Source organism: Macaca nemestrina, chromosome 3 (genome assembly GCF_043159975.1).
Source record: "Macaca nemestrina isolate mMacNem1 chromosome 3, mMacNem.hap1, whole genome shotgun sequence".
NCBI classification, from domain to species: Eukaryota; Metazoa; Chordata; class Mammalia; order Primates; family Cercopithecidae; genus Macaca; species Macaca nemestrina.
In genome coordinates, this window is record NC_092127.1 from 140,760,610 (window position 1) to 140,777,156 (window position 16,547).

Consider the following 16,547-nt stretch of genomic DNA (forward strand, 5'->3'; position numbering starts at 1 on the left):
AGATGGGGTAGATTTAACTTAAAAACTTCCTTTTAGTAGCCAATTCTGTCGGTAACGGATATATTCTCCAGCTGTATAGCTAAGAATAAAGAGGTTAGCTTATAATAATGCTGGGTAAAATACATTCTCTTTGTCCGTGAAGTTTTCATACAAGCCTAATTTGTACCATCTTCATGCATGCTCATCAAGATTATTCCACGGTGTGGGACTTTCTGAATTAGAGACTGTAAATCAGATTATTACAACTATTGTTGTCACCAATATCATTGGCAAAAACAGCACCATAATATGAAGAAGTATATATTATACAGAGCTTCTGCCCACAATTATCTAGTTCCTATTATATCTGAGGCATTGTTTTAGGCCCATTTAAAACATCTTCTCTATTCCTTACAACTGTCTCTGCAAAGTAAGCACAGTTGTGTTTGTGAGTTTCACATCCACGAATTCGACCAACCATGGATGGAACATTAAAAAAAAACACAACAAAAAATAATACAAATAAAAAACAATACAACTATTTACATAGGATTTACATTACATTAGGTATTACAAGTAATCTAGAGATTATTTAAAGTATGCAGGGGGATGCGCATTGGTTATATGCAAATACTATGCCATTTTAGATAACAGACTTGAGCATCCTGGAATTTTGTGTCTGCTGGACATCCTGGAAACAATCCCCCACAAATACCTAGAAATGGTTGTGTTATTAGTCACAGTTAATACTTGAGGAAACAGAGTTTATGTAACTTACCCAAAAGTTACAAATGTATAAGTGGTAGAACCAAGAGTCCAATAACAACTTCTTTGACTTCAAAACCCAAACTCCATCACAATCACTGTTTTTCCAAATTTTATACTGATTTTCCTTCAGAATTAATGAATGGAGTGGTTTTTCTGGCCAATGTCACTTACTTGGAAGCAAACCTCTTCTTCCTCTCTTTGCAGTAAGATTGTAACTACTGAATATTTACCATTTACCATTTTTTAGTTCCATGGCCTTCTAACTAAGGAGAGTAAAGCAGACAAATCATGGTAGAGGAGCTAAAAGCATCTTCACTGTTGAAGATAACAAACCAGGCACACACCACACCTTTAACCCTAGAACTTGGAAATCTAGTGAGATTAGTTCCACGCACAAGTCCCATCCAAGTTTTCCACATCTTGGTTTGCAGAACTGTTAACATGGAACAGTGACCTGGCTATGTCACAATAGCCAGCTCTCTCCAGGTATGAGGCACTTCACAATGATTACTTTGTTTGGTCAACACGTCAACTCACGAGTTTGGTACTGTTGTTATTATCCTCCTCATATTACAAGTAAGTGACTCACACAGGGTCATTCATGTATTTATTGGTAAAACAGAGATTAGAACCGATGACTCCTGACATCAAAATACTGTAATTGTTTACATGATACTTAGCAAATCTTTAGGTTAGTTTTTTCAAGTGTTTTGACACTGTGATGTATTGTAATTGTAATCTCATTCTAAGTAATTTGTAATTAAAATAAAATATTGACATTTTGAAATAGTTTACCATTTTTGTTAGCCAGAGAACATGCAATGATTTCTTTTAAATATCATCACTCTCTACTGTTTGCATTCAAATACATCTTTTGTATAAGAGAAATGTGTGACTAGCAACCAACACGCAGAAAATTGAACATGAGGATAACCCTGTTTGTTATCCATTGGGCCATTTTATCTGTTTCCTAGCTTATCTGGCTAAAAACCTATCTTGGGTCTTCAAAGTTGTCTAGAGACTTCCCACCACCTAGATGACCTAACACAAGTCTGTCATTACACAAAGCAGAGTGCAGTGAAGTTTTGCTAAAAGCATGGGAGTAAGGAACAGACTGGTTGAAAGCACAGATTAATAGGGTTGAATTTAGGCCTCTACCACTTACCAGCTTTGTTATATTAGGTGGGTTATTTACCCTCTCCAAGCTTGGTTTTCTCGTTGAAGAAATAAGGATAATAATAATATCTAACTCATAGGCTTGTTCTGAGGATTAAATAAGATAAAGTAGAAGTGTTTAGCACACTGCCTAGCTTGCCGTAAGTGTTCAATAACATTATCTGCTATTCTGAAATTGTTCTTCTTCCCCCTCCACCTGGACTCAGTAAAGTCTAGTTAGATGGTAAACACATAAAACAAGGGGCCATATCTTTGCCTTCAGGGTGAGCTAAGTAAATCTGGACCATATAAATGGATATGTAACATTTGATTTATTTTATTAGCAATACCACATTATAAGAAGAAGAAGGAAAATACAGTCAATAAGTAATTCTGGGAGGCTTAATGAAATATTTATTCTTTTCCAAGTGACCCTGTAAACTAGTGAGCACGATTTTTAAGTCTTATTAAAAACAAGGTTGCATCCAACATGATGAAGAATTGTTATGTTGAGAGGCCTTTAATCATTCTCTGCTAGTTGTTGATTTTTTAAAAACGAATCAGTAACATAACAGAAATTAGTGCATTTTGAGTTCTTACAGAATTTGTTTTCTTCTTATATGTGACTTGAAAACAGCTTAGGCGATCTGCAGAGTTAAGAAAAAAATCCACACAGATGCAGACGGACTTAGGGATAGCACCAAGTAAAAGAAACCGAGTGTGCTTGTAGACTGCATAGTAGGAAATATCAGGACTAGAGCAAGGTCCTGATTCAAAAGGAATCCTCAATGAAGATGCCGTTAGATATTACCTGCTGCGATGTAGCAGTCAGCACTACAGACTCACTCGTTTTCTTGATATGTTGTTCTGTAGTATGATAAAATATTGGTGATATCTCTAGGTTAAGTTTTATCTTCAACAAGTGCTACACAGGTTGCTCATATTTGATAATATTCAACAAGTATTTTTGTCTCAGAGTCACATCTCTTATACTTGCTGCAGTAGAGCAGCAAAGAGATTTCTCGTCTTAAAGATGAAGACATCCAGATTGTGCCCTAAATTTTTTTTTTTTTTTTTTTTTTTTTTTTTTTTTTTTGAGACAGAGTCTCGCTCTGTAGCCCGGGCTGGAGTGCAGTGGCCGGATCTCAGCTCACTGCAAGCTCCGCCTCCCAGGTTTACGCCATTCTCCTGCCTCAGCCTCCTGAGTAGCTGGGACTACAGGCGCCCGCCACCTCGCCCGGCTAGTTTTTTGTATTTTTTAGTAGAGACGGGGTTTCACGGTGTTCGCCAGGATGGTCTCGATCTCCTGACCTCGTGATCCACCCGTCTCGGCCTCCCAAAGTGCTGGGATTACAACCTAAATGTTTTTTATGTGCAGTCTTCTCTCCCCAATTTCTTTTGTGCCTACCACTTTGCCACTTGAGTGTCCAGCGCAGCCCTCTCTGTCTAATGAGCTGGCTGAATGCCTTATTTATTGCCTGTTGTTATTCTTGTTTCCAGCAGGAGGAGTATAATGATTAAGCTGGCATAAGCCTTCCTTTGACATGTTAAACACAAAAAGGACTTCAGAAACAGTAAAAAGATGTGAAAACTTGGAAATAATAAAATTGGAGAAAGCAATTTTGTTTTTATTGTTCTAAAAAAATTAGAGAAGGCAAATAAAGTGAATGGGAAAAGCTATTACACAAATTCTGTTTCTGAAGAGGAAGACTGTGATAAAGTAAAACAAATACACAAACTAACAAAAAACAAAAACTGAATTTTGGTGGAAAAATTTGGGTCCTGGTTTTAATCTTGCCAACCACTAGCTAGATAATTTGAGATAAGTTACTGAACTTTCATAGAATGTAATTTTCTTATGAGTAAAGTTAGAGGATTCTTACAGATATTCCGAAAGGCCTTTTACAACGCTTTGTTGTTCTAAGATGAATAAAAACCAACATCCCCAGTGGCAATTTACCAAGAGATGATCATGAACCTATCTCTGAAAATCAATGCTATATTGTTAAAAAACGGTTTAATTCTACCCAGAGGATTTTAAGATGAATGGACATGAAATAAATGGAGGCATTTCAGACCAAAAAAAGGCAGCAGTGGGTTCTAAATTATTATAAAAATAAAGATAAGTAACTCAGCAATAAAAGCAAGCAACGGAACAAAAATTAAATATTTAAAACCCAAAGAACTATTGGTGAAACTTCTTTGAATTCTTCCAGAAGATTTTATTTATATTAATTTTTAACACTGGAAGTTTTCCTTTATAAAGGATAATATCGACTTTCATTTTTGGGCTTAGTGGAGTAATTGTTACCAGACTTTTTCTTCCACTGTAAAGAGCTTAAAAAATCAACAGAATACATGAAATCGCTGTTGTTAAACATTGGTCAATAGGCAATACAGTAACGTGGTCCCTGAGAAAAGGCAAACAAACTGGTTCCTACAATTACAAGATATGAACTTACAGGCAATAACTGTGAAATATACATACTTTACAAGTGCATATGGAAAATCACCAATATAGACAATATGTTGCTCATAAAATAATTTCAATAAATTGCAAAGGATAGAAATCGTATACAGTCTGTTTGCTGATCAGAATGGAACTATACTAGAAATTAATAGCAAAAGATATCTAAGATATCACCAAATCTTGGTAAATTAAATAAGACATTTCTAAATAATCCACGAGTTAAAGAGGAAATCATGTTAGAAATGAAAAGTATTTTGATAACACAGCAAAATTTATGCCATAAAATTTAGACGGCCTAGATAATCTTTTGAAGATACAAATCACCAGTACTGGGCACAGGAAGAAGCAGAAAATCTGGAATCTTAATATCTGTTTCAGAAGTTGAATCCATAACTAAAAGCCTCTCCAAGGAAAAAAATTCAGGCTCGTGAATTCTAGCGTTTGTAGTAATTTACACTCCTATCTTCAGGAGTTGTTTGTTCCACATCCTCATCAATATTTGGTATTGTCAGTCATTTTCATTTTAGCCATTCTGATGGCTGTACACATCGTGGTATCACAATGTGGTTTCAATTTGCATTTCTATGGTGACTAATAAAGTTCAACTTGTTTTGTATGTTTATTGGCTATTTGAATATCCTATTTTGTGAAGAACTTGTCTTTTACTCATTCTTCTATTAGATTGTCTATCTTTTAAAGTAGATTTTAGGAGTTTGTTTTAAAAAATTCTAGTTATGGGTCTTTTCCAGGTGTATGTTTTGTGAATATCATCTCCTACTCTGTTAGCACAATACATTTTGAAGAAAATATCATCACATAACCGTATGCATATGTGCTACATGGCCTTAATACCTAATTTACAAAAGTTGATGTGTTGTTAAGTATGTTATAAACAGAAATATATCATTTATTTTCTTTGTCCAGTTGTATGACCTTTTCCAAAGAAAACAGCATGTCATCTTGACCGAAACAGGAAGCCCACATTGAGGAAGCAAAGGGTTTCCTAAAAAGTTACTCTCTATGATGAGGCACACCAAAACTAAAGGCATATTCATTTAAGTGAACTTCCACATTTGTAGGCTTTCTCAGCATAGGTAGAAAAAGAGGGCTGAAGTGTTTTTTTTTTTTTCTTGATTCCCATTCCTTATATTGCTACTGACAAAACATCTAAATCTGAGATGACTCACTGAACTTCTCCGTGTTTGTTTCTCCTTTGGTGAAAAAAAGTTATGAAAAATGATAAAAACATTTTGTAAATTGTTGTCTGCAAGATCTAGAGAAGTAGTTTATGAAAAATATCAGTACTCAGCTGGGCTCAATGGCTCACGCCTGTAATCCCAGCACTTTGGGAGACGGAGGTGAGTGGATCATCTGAGGTCAGGTGTTTGAGACCAGCCTGGCCAACATGGTGAAACCCCATCTCTACTAAAAACACAACGATTAGTTAGATGTGTTGGCATGTACCTGTAGTCCCAGCTACTCAGGATGCTGAGGCATGATAATCGCTTGAACCTGGGAGGTGGAGGTTGCAGTGAGCTGAGACCGTGCCACTGCACTCCAGCCTGGGTGACAGAGTGAGACTCTGTCTCAAAAAAGAAAAATGAAAAATAGTACTAGCAAATTTGTTTTCTCTAGTGCATATTTAAGAAAACATGTCATGTAAATACTCAAACTCTACACACAAGTATTTGAAGAGATTTATTCTGAGCCAAATATGAGTGACCCTGGCCATGACACAGCCCTCAGGAGATCCTGAGAACATGTGCCCAAGATGGTTGCCCTACAACTTGGCTTTATACATTTTAGGGAGACATAAGACATCAATCAATACATGTTAAGATGTACATTGGGTTCAATCCAGAAAGGCAAGACAACTGGAAGTGGGGAGGCTTCCAAAGTCATAGCTAGATTCAAAGATTTCCTGATTGACAATTGGTTGAAAGAGTTAAGTTATTGTCTAAAGACTTAGATTCAATAGAAGGGAGTGTCTGGGTTAAGATAAAGCATTGTGGAGACCCAGGTGTTATCATGCAGATGAAGCCTCCAGGTAGCAGGCTTCAGAGAGAGTAGATTGTAAGTGTTTCTTATCAGATTTAAAGTGTGTGTTCTATCAGTCTTAGAGTCTGTGTTGATGTTAATGCTGGTCAGCTTTTCCTGAATTTCAAAATGGAGGAGGATATAATGAGGCAGGTCTGCCTCACACCCTTCCCATCATGGCTTAAACTAGTTTTTCAGATTAACTTTGGAATGCCCTTGGATGAGAGGAGGGGTCCATTCAAATGGTCAGGGGGGCTTAGAATTTTATTTTTGGTTTATACGTGCAAGAAGACCACTAAAAACACTTAAAAATTATTCCTATTATTGTGAGATAATCTGTTGTTTAGAAATAATATCCCTTAAAAGATAATACAGTAATGCTCACTGGAAGCCTGGGCACACGGTGTTGACCTTGCACAGTTATGCAGATGTAGAATTTATCAAATAATAATTATGTTGATGTGTGTCATGTATTGGTGATTGCTTGTCTGGGTTATATATACCTACTTTGATAATTTCAACACTTATTTTTGTTATTTTGTTCATTTCAGCCTTTAGAAAATAAAATTACTTAATATCTTATTTTTAGGTTCTGTGTTAAAGTTTCTTTTTGACCACATCTAGCAGTAATTATTCTGAGATTTAAAAATTTTTACTCTTTATTTTCATCTGAGTGTGTACAGTGCTGCACATGTGCCATAAATATATTACACTTCTAAATAGCGTTATGAGATCAAGGAAATTTTGGAGGCTTAAGATATACACATACTATAGTTCATTCCAATTCTAAAAAGTTATCTTTCCTTGATCGAAACCAAGAGTCTACATGAAGATGTTCTTTTTTTTTTTTTTTGAGATGGAGTTTCACTCTGTTGCCCAAGCTGGAGTGCAATGGCGCAATCTTGGCTCACTGTAACCTCTGCCTTCCGGGTTCAAGCAAATTCTTCTGCCTCAGCCTCCTGAGTAGCTGGGATTATAGGCACGCACCACCACGCCCAGCTAATTTTTTTTTTTTTTTGAGACAGTCTCACTGTGTCGCCCAGGCTGGAGTGCAGTGGCATGATCTCCGCTCACTGCAAGCTCTGCCTCCCGGGTTCACGCCATTCTCCTGCCTCAGCCTCCTGAGTACCTGGGACTACAGGTGCCCGCCACCACGCCTGGCTAATTTTTTGTATTTTTCGGTAGAGACGGGGTTTCACTGTGGTCTCAGTCTCCTGAGCTCGTGATCCGCCCACCTCAGCCTCCCAAAGTGCTAGGATTACAGGTGTGAGCCACCATGCTTAGCCACTAATTTTTTATATTTTTAGTAGAGATGGGGTTTCACCATGTTAGCCAGGCTGGTCTCAAACTTTACAAATATGTCACCTCAGTGTCTGTGGGAAGGATATAATATCCAGAAAAATCATGAGTATTTCTGGTTTAAAAACAGTGGGAAAATTGGGGATTGGATAGGGAGTTTGATTCTCCGACATTTTATTCCATTCTCTCAATAATTTACCCACTGTGCAATGTACAGTACTCACCTTTTGACTGTTGGGTTTGAGTTCTGCTTGCTTTAAAAAGAAAAATGCCAGCTAACAAAGCTCTAATAACCAGATGATTGTCGCTGCTGATTTTTGTGTGATTTCCCACATTTTGCTTTTTCTTCCCATCTCCATACCAAGAACTGCAGAGTCAAATCTGTTATTCACATTTTGGTAGAGTTATGAGAGAGTTAGTTGGTGGGGAAAATTTAAGGTTCTGGGTAAAAAAGGGAAAAGGCATACAATTGTGAACGTTGTTGCCTCCCCCACTTCCTGCTATATTGTTGTGTATATGTTTCTTATTCTTATCAAGGTTTCTAAGCTCTATTTGACTGTCTTAATAAACCCTTAATTCCTGTAAGATTCTCTTAAGGATTAATTCAAAGCCCATTTCTGCATGCAGGTATCGGTCATTGCTAGAATGATCAGGCATGATTCTCGCATGGCACACTTTACAATCTGAGATATTGTCCAGTTTCCTCCTCCCTGCCAGGCTGTGCTGCTGTGCATTTTTTTTGTTTTGTTTTTGGTTTTTGAGACGGAGTTTCACTCTGTCTCCCAGGCTGGAATGCAGTGGTGCGATCTCAGCTCACTGCAGCCTCTACCTCCTGGATCCAAGTGATTCTCGTGCCTCAGTCTCCCAAGTAGCTGGGACTGCAGGCGCGAGCCACCGCTGCATGGCTAATTTTTGTATTTTTGGTAGAGATGGGGTTTTGCCATGTTGGCCAGGCTGGTCTGGAACTCCTGACCTCAAGTGATCTGCCTGTCCTGCCCTTGCCTTCACCTCCCAAAGTGCTGGGATTACAGGTGTGAGCCACCGTGCCTGGCCCCTGTACGCTGTTATTACTCCTCACAGAACTCCCTTTCACTAGTCCACTGACTCGCCTAGCTGAGGCAAGTCACTTGTCCCTCACTGTATCAAACTCCTCCTATTTCTATTGGCAACCTTCTGAAGGTGCACTATTGCTTCTGTATCATTCCATGTTTTTTTTGCTGAGCTGCAGGATAACTTTAATGGTCTGGGAGAGGGAATGTGATGTGGCAGAAGTTTAGACTGGAAGTGCACTACCATGTTGACAGAGTAAACTGTTGAGGTCTATATAAAGGTAACCTTGATCAGACTGCCACAAAAAGTATGAAGCCATATTTCAATTCATTCTCATTTGTCGGTGAATTCACACCACTCATGATATTAATAGCACTTACATGTTACATGGTTTTAAAATATCTTCTACTTATTTCTCTGCAAGAGGATTTTATATCTATGTTGTAAGTCCTACGAATGGTATCAGTTCTACATGATACATTTAAATGTATAATTTCTTCTCCACAGCACATATTGTGTTGTGTATGTTAGGTTGGTGCAAAAGTAAATTCCTGTTGCACCAAATTACTTTTGCACCAACCTAATAAATCATACATGGGCCAGGTGCAATGGTTCATGCCTGTAATCCCAACACTTTGGGAGGCTGAAGGGGGCAGACCACTTGAGCCCAGGAGTTTTAGACCAGCCTGGGCAACATGGCAAAACCCTGTCTCTACAAAAAAATACAAAAATTAGACGGGTGTAGTGGTGTGCGCCTGTAGTCCCAGCTACTCGGGAGGCTGAGGTGGGAGGGTCGCTTGAGCTCGGGAGTTCAAGGTTACAGTGACACCTTATCATGCCACCACACCCCAGCTTGGGTGGCAGAGTGAGACCTGGTCTCAAAATTAAATTAAATTAAATTAAATTAAATCAAATCAATAAAAATGAAAATAAACCACACATGGTCCTGTGAGTCCGAGAGAACAACATGAACGTTGATAGTGTAGATACTCTCTATGGTGACAGCATGACTGCTTTCATGATCAAGAAGTTTTCTTCGACTTTATTGCTATGTTTGTTGATTTGTGTGGCCCCAAAACGAAGTCCTTAAGGCTCAAAGAATCAGTTTCGGCTCATATTTCTTTATTTAAAACATTATTTTAACTTAGAGGTTCAAAAATTTTAATTTTTTGAAAGATGCTTCTTGTCAAAATACACATAAAATTTTTATATTGGTTGGTACTGGCTCATAAACTTTTTGTAAGATAGTCTTAGATGGAGCAGATATATAGGGATAAAAAAATATCTGAAGATTGATTCTCAAACCTATCTGTAGATCATCTATCCATGTACCCATGTATCTATCTCTGTACCTAATCCACCATCCATCTCCAGGCACAACTAAATAAGTACCTGTTATAATATTACCTAAAATCAGTATGAAGGAGGGATGAAACAAAAATAATTAAAGCCTAACGGATTCTTTTTCTATTTAGACTTCTGTATAATTATGAATATAAAATAGTAACTATACATTTATGCAACTCTGAAATAGTTTTTCAGTTGAGGTCCTTAATTTTTAAAAACTACATGAAATTTTGTTGTGAATTTCATGTCAAAGATTCTGGATTCACACACATTTTAGGTGCTCATACCTTTATTATAGCTAATAAATATATTTCACATTTTTTTCTGCTTGACCTAGTCATATCTAGGAGAGCTATGTTGAAGTCACTCAGTAGGATGTAGTTTGTGTCAATTACTCTTTTTATTACTCACACTTATTTTTCTTCAATCAAGTTGACACTTAATATTCACACTTTTTGCTTTATACATTTTGATGTTTTGTTGTTTGATCCACAATTTGGATGCATAAATCTTTTTGATTGGTTGTAACTTTTTATCAACATAAAATATTTTTTCTGTTTAGTTAACACTTTATCCCTTTGAATTCTATGTTGTATCTTTATTATTGCCACTTTTATTTTTTTCTTGGCAGAAATCTCTTGATATAATTACTTCTTTATTTTCAACCTTTTGGTGTCATTTTGAACTAGACGCATCTCTTGTAAATAGGATATAGATAAGTCCCATTCCTTAAAATGAGCACTTATCCCTTCGTATTTATTTGTGATTACTAATATTTTAATTTTCTTATTGCCATTTTAAACATGCTTTTCATTTATTATGTTCATTTTTTTTCCCATCACCTTTTCTAGTATTTGCAGGTTTGGTTTCTTTTGCTTATTTACTCTGCCTTTAGTGACTTGGAAAGTGTCATTTGTACTGGTCTGTAGGACTTCTAGATTTGGGGTTCCTGGATCCTGGTGGCTCTTCTTTAGATTCTTTAGGAAAATTCTTCCTTCATTACATGTGTTGCTCTCAGTCCAATACCTCCAACATCACAGAGATAGGCAGGTGAGTCAAGCTGGCTGGTCAGGGCAGCTCACTTGTCTGGTCATAGAGATTGGATCAAGAATGAGGTCATCACTGATGAGAGCCTTCTCTGAGAGCAAAGTGCCTGTAACCTCCTCTACAATAAGACATAACCTTTGGTGTATTTTTAGTTCCCTAAAATCCCATGTTTTGTTGAAATCTTTTTGAATTTAAATTACATTTTTGAGGTTTTCATATTATGCTTATTTTATTATAATGATATTTAAATAATTAAGTTTTACTCATATTTACTCATATTAATCATTATATATATGTACTATATGTATTTGTATGTATCAGTAAATTTACTGGTTTTTTTTGCTCAATATTATTTCTATCTTTCATATCTTCTGTATTTTAGATAATTTATTTGTAGGATTATCTTACAGTTTTTCAGAAAGATTGAATTAAGCAGTAAAGTTTCTGAAAACTTAGTTGAGCAAAAAAGTTCTCATTTGTTTTCATGTTTTAATGACAATTTGCCTTTTATGAAATTTTAGGTTTAAAATTCCTTTCTTTTATAATGTTGTAGAAATTATTCCGTTGTCTTTTGCATCCCACAATAAAGATGAAAAGTATAAGTCCATCTGAGTCTTTTTTTTTTTTTTTTTTGAGATGGAGTCTCGCTCAGTCGCCCAGGCTGGAGTGCAGTGGCCGGATCTCAGCTCACTGCAAGCTCCGCCTCCCGGGTTCACGCCATTCTCCTGCCTCAGCCTCCCGAGTAGCTGGGACTACAGGCGCCCGCCACCTCGCCCAGCTAGTTTTTTGTATTTTTTAGTAGAGACGGGGTTTCTCCGTGTTAGCCAGGATGGTCTCGATCTCCTGACCTCGTGATCCGCCCGTCTCGGCCTCCCAAAGTGCTGGGATTACAGGCTTGAGCCACCGCGCCCGGCCCCATCTGAGTCTTGATCATTTAGGGCTTTTTAAAAAAAATGGTAGACTTATTCCTGGAGACGTGAAGTCTTATCTGAATATTCTTAAGTGTGTCCTTTTCCATTATTCCTGCTTGGGGCTAAATCTAAAGACTCTGTTATTCCTTGGCTCAAAGAAAATGTCTTTATATATATATTTTTATTATTCTAAAAACTATTTTAAATAATTCAAGTTTTACATGAATACATATTTACTATAAAAGTTTAAATACCGTAGTACACAGAATAAAAGCTTACAGTCCCTTCATGCTTCCTTTAATTTCCCAGTGGTCAGGCAGAGATGTGCCACCCAGATCCCTCTTTAAGGAAGAGCTTGTTGCCCAAGTAGTCAGCAAGCAACCTTCAGTTTTAGCTTTTGTCTTAGCGGCAGACAGCAGCCTCACCCAAGGGAAAGCCCTCCCAGGGTGACTCACATTTAGTAACTTGAGGTGGGAGTATAAGGGCCCCACCATGTCTGCACAGCGTAGGTCACTTCTGGACATCAGTATGCTGAAGAAGTTGCCATTGCATTGACCCACGCTTTGTTGGGTCCCCGTTATGGTTTAACTTCTCTGCCCAGTCCTGTTTTCTCCTCCTGAAAGGATTCTTAAAATATATCGTGCCTACCAAACTCAGGCTTAGCATCTCTCGCGTCTGTAATCCCAGCACCTTGGGAGGCCACGGCAGGTGGATCACCTGAGGTCAGGAGTTTGATACCAGCCAGGCCAACGTGGGAAAATCCCCTCTCTACTAAAAATACGAAAAAAAATTAGCTGGGTGTGGTGGTGCACACCTGTAATTCTAGCTACTCGGGAGGCGGAAGCTGGAGAATCACTTGAACCCAAGAGGCAGAGGTTGCAGTGAGCCAAGATTGCACCACTGCACTCCAGACTGGGTGAAAAAAAAAGAAAAAAAAAAGAAGAGAACCCGATTTAGGAGGGTTGGTGACAGCAGTGGTATGAGAAATCAAGCAATATGATAGGGCTTTGAAGATGGATAACTCACTGGCCAACTGGTGAAGACCCCATCACTGGCTGTAGGTCAAGTCCTTGGTGCAAGTTACAATTGTTAAAATTCTCATTGATGGTGAATGAGAATGGTATATGGAGTGGAAGGGAATATACTAGATAGTGTGATTTATCAGGCATTTGAGAAATACAAGAGAAATGGTAACTATAAGGGCAGTGGTATTGGATGGCTACTGCTAAAAGCCATTGACGACCTAGATTAATGCTTTTCAAAGCACAGCAGCTACTGGGAACTTGTGAAAAACAGAAATTCTGGAACCCGACCATAGACCTGCAGAATATGAAACTATGAAGATGGGGCCCAGCAAGCTACATTTAAACAAATACTTTCATGTGATTCTCATGTTAAAGTTCTAGAACAACTGTCACAGAAAAAGATAAGGAAAAGCTGCAGGCAATTTACCGGCAATTGGAAGCCAAGTATGAGAGCCAGAGGGTCCTCCCTCTAAGCTTACAAAGAGGCTCTCCTCTCCAGCGGTGGTTGCCCCGAGAAAGCTGTGGACCTGCTCCAGGGAGATAAGGAGCTGAGCTCCTGAGAATGCCAATCAAGGTAGACCTGTCATGCCAAGGTCAGGGCCTTGAGATGGGGATTACTGAACAGATATCACCCCAGATTTTGAACCCCCTAATCCTCTGAATCCTCTTGTCTTGCAGAATTAACTTACCCCATCACTTTTAAAGTGAGTGCTTCTTGCTTGCCAAAAGACAATTTAGAGCCCTCTCTGAGGCCAGAAAACATGTTCTCTTGGGGTCTGCTTTCACATCCCTTCCGGATCATCAGGTCTATATCTTGAATTAAGTCACCCACAGTTGGGCCTGATAAGGGAGGAGAGAGACAATACCCCAAAGGAGCTGTAAATCTGGCCAGCATATACTTGCAGGAGTTGCTGCTCATGGCATTGGATCTGAGGGTATTGGATCAGCGGATAGAAACACAAGATTGAATAGTGGGGAGTTTATTGATTTGAGAGTATGCACCTGAGACATAGAGTTTAATGGGGCAAAGTCTCTGAGGGATGATATGGACTTGCTACTAGGATGGCTTCTGGAAGTGTAGAAAAAGTGATGGCCCACCCACAAATGATGTGAACTTGAAATGCCAGATTGTTGTGGGAGACAGCGGAGGAAGGAATGTGAAGACCCAAGGAAATGGGAGTGAGAAAGTGGATATACGATATGAGGACAGAATACCCTCTACAGGCTCATGTTCCTCAGGCACACCTGGAGGACACCCTCCCCCCGCCACCGCCGACCAAGGCCATGGAGGACATGCTGGTGAGAGGACACCAACAACACTAAAATCTTTCAGTGGTGTCTCTCCTCTGTAAACCAGGCCTGATGGGCAGAGAGACTATTATAGAACTAGGCTGACAGGAACCCAAAACAATAGAGGCCAGGTGGCAGCACTTAACTGCTGGAAGCCAGGTGGATGCAATTATTGTAATGAGCCACAGGGTTGGAATGACAGCCAAGGGGACCTGACCTAAAGAGGGTTATGTAGATGGTTAATTGAACAGGTGCCCTAGGGGCAAAATAGATGAGAGCCAACTGGGTACTCAGTTTGTACCATCATAACAAATCGAGAATGAATGACCAGCAGGCTGAGAGCAATTACCACAATAAAAAGCCATAATACTTTGTCCAAATCCAGACAGACCTAAACCAGTTATTAGGCCTGCAGCACGTTGGCTGAAGAGGAGGCTGGGTTCACAGGAAGAAGGCCCCTGCAACACCATGACAATTAGCCTAGTAATAAGTCTCCTAATCCTTCTCCAAAGGAATGTAGCCATTTACTCAAGTAATTGTACTCTTGGGAGAGAGGAGTTGTGGTAGGTAGAATAATAGTCCTACTGAACACCTACTATTAGAATAGTCCTAATCTCTGGAGCCATAATATGTTACGTTAGAGAGCCAGGGAGAATTAAGGTGGCAGATGGAATTAAAGCTGTGTCTCAGTCTGTTTGTGCTGGCATAACAAAATGCCACAAACAGGGTAATTTATAAATAATAAAAATGTATTTCTCATAGTTCTAGTGGCTGGGAAGTCCAAGATTAAGGCACCAGCAGATTTGGAGTCTGGTGAGGGCTGCTGTCTGCTTCCAAGATGGCATCTTCTTGCTGCATCATCACATGGCAGAAGGGGACAAAAAGTGACAAATGCTATGTCTTCACATGACAGAAGAGATAGAAGAGCACCTAGGGTGCTCCCTTCAACTTTGAGGCTGCTAATCTTATTCATGGGGACTACATCCTCATGACTTAATCACCTGCTAAAGGTTCAACTTCTTAATACTATCACATTGGTGGTTAAGTTTCAACATGTGAATTTTGAGGCACACATTTAGATCATAGCTTGTGACTATCAGCCAACTTTAAAATAAGGAGATTATCTTGGATTGTCCATGTAAGACCAATGTATCACAAAGATCTGTTAAATGTAGAAGAAACAGAAGATAGTGTAGCAGACTGATGCAACATGAGGTAGACTTGACCATTGCTAGTTACTTCCACTGCTTTGAAGACAGAAGGAGACCATGAGCTAGGGGACTGTTGGCAGCCTCTAGAAGCTGAAAAAGGCAAGGAAATGGATTTTCCCCTAGAGTCTCCAGAAGGAATGCTAACCTTAATTTTAACCCAGTGAGACCCATTTCAGACTCTAACTTCCAAAACTGTAAAATAATAAATTTCTGTCGTTTAAGCCACCAGGTGTGTGGTAATTAGTTACAGGAGCAATAGGAAATGAACACGTACACTAATACTCATCCATTTAATGTACAAGTCTGGCCACAAAAGATAGCAGATAAGTCCTAGAGGATTCCAGCGAACGACTGCAAACTCAGGTAGTAGCCCCATTTGCAGCTGCTGTGCCAAATGTACATTTCCTAGCACATTAACATGATCTCAGGTGCATGGAATGTAGCCACTGAGTTGGTAAGCCCATTCTTTTTCATTGCAACAAGGAGAAAAGGATTAGAATCAGTTACCATTCACATGGAATGGGCAACAATGTATAAATCTATTTATAGTTTTACCCAAGGTGTTTAAAAAATCTAATGCATTCTATAATATTGTAGTCTGTCATAATATAGTCAGAAGAGATCTGTAACTTGTGGCTATTCCCCCTAGAATAACATACTGATCCACTATATTAAAGACATTATGCTAAGAAGGTTAGATGAACAAAAAGTGGTTAGTGTACTGGAGGTCTTGGCAAGACACCTATGCGTCTGATGGTGAAAGATAAATGCTACAAAGATTCAAACTTTTATCATATTTTAAAATATTTTAGGAGCTCAGTAGTCATGGGTATACTAAGACATCCCTTGAGAGGGAAAGACAATGATTGCATCTTGCACTTTCCACCATAAAGAAGGAAATCCAATGCCTAGAGACCTCTCTGGGATCAGGAGGCAGCACATTCTACGTGTGGGACTA

At 38.7% G+C, this 16,547-nt stretch overlaps 1 protein-coding gene and 1 long non-coding RNA gene across 2 annotated transcripts in view; one reads left to right on the forward strand and one right to left on the reverse strand.

The window, feature by feature from the left end:
• Window positions 1-1,157, reverse strand: part of LOC139362406 (uncharacterized) — a 46,918-nt gene extending 45,761 nt beyond the window's left edge. Inside the window, exon 1 of the long non-coding RNA XR_011621260.1 lies at window positions 978-1,157. This is a non-coding gene — a long non-coding RNA (uncharacterized lncRNA). The remainder of the gene's footprint in view (window positions 1-977) is intronic.
• Window positions 1,158-1,257: 100 nt separating this feature from the next.
• LOC105477237 (Fraser extracellular matrix complex subunit 1) overlaps window positions 1,258-16,547 on the forward strand; it is a 488,217-nt gene continuing 472,927 nt past the window's right edge. The window contains exon 1 of the mRNA XM_071093546.1: window positions 1,258-1,323. The gene's annotated coding sequence lies outside the window, so the exon portion shown is untranslated. The remainder of the gene's footprint in view (window positions 1,324-16,547) is intronic.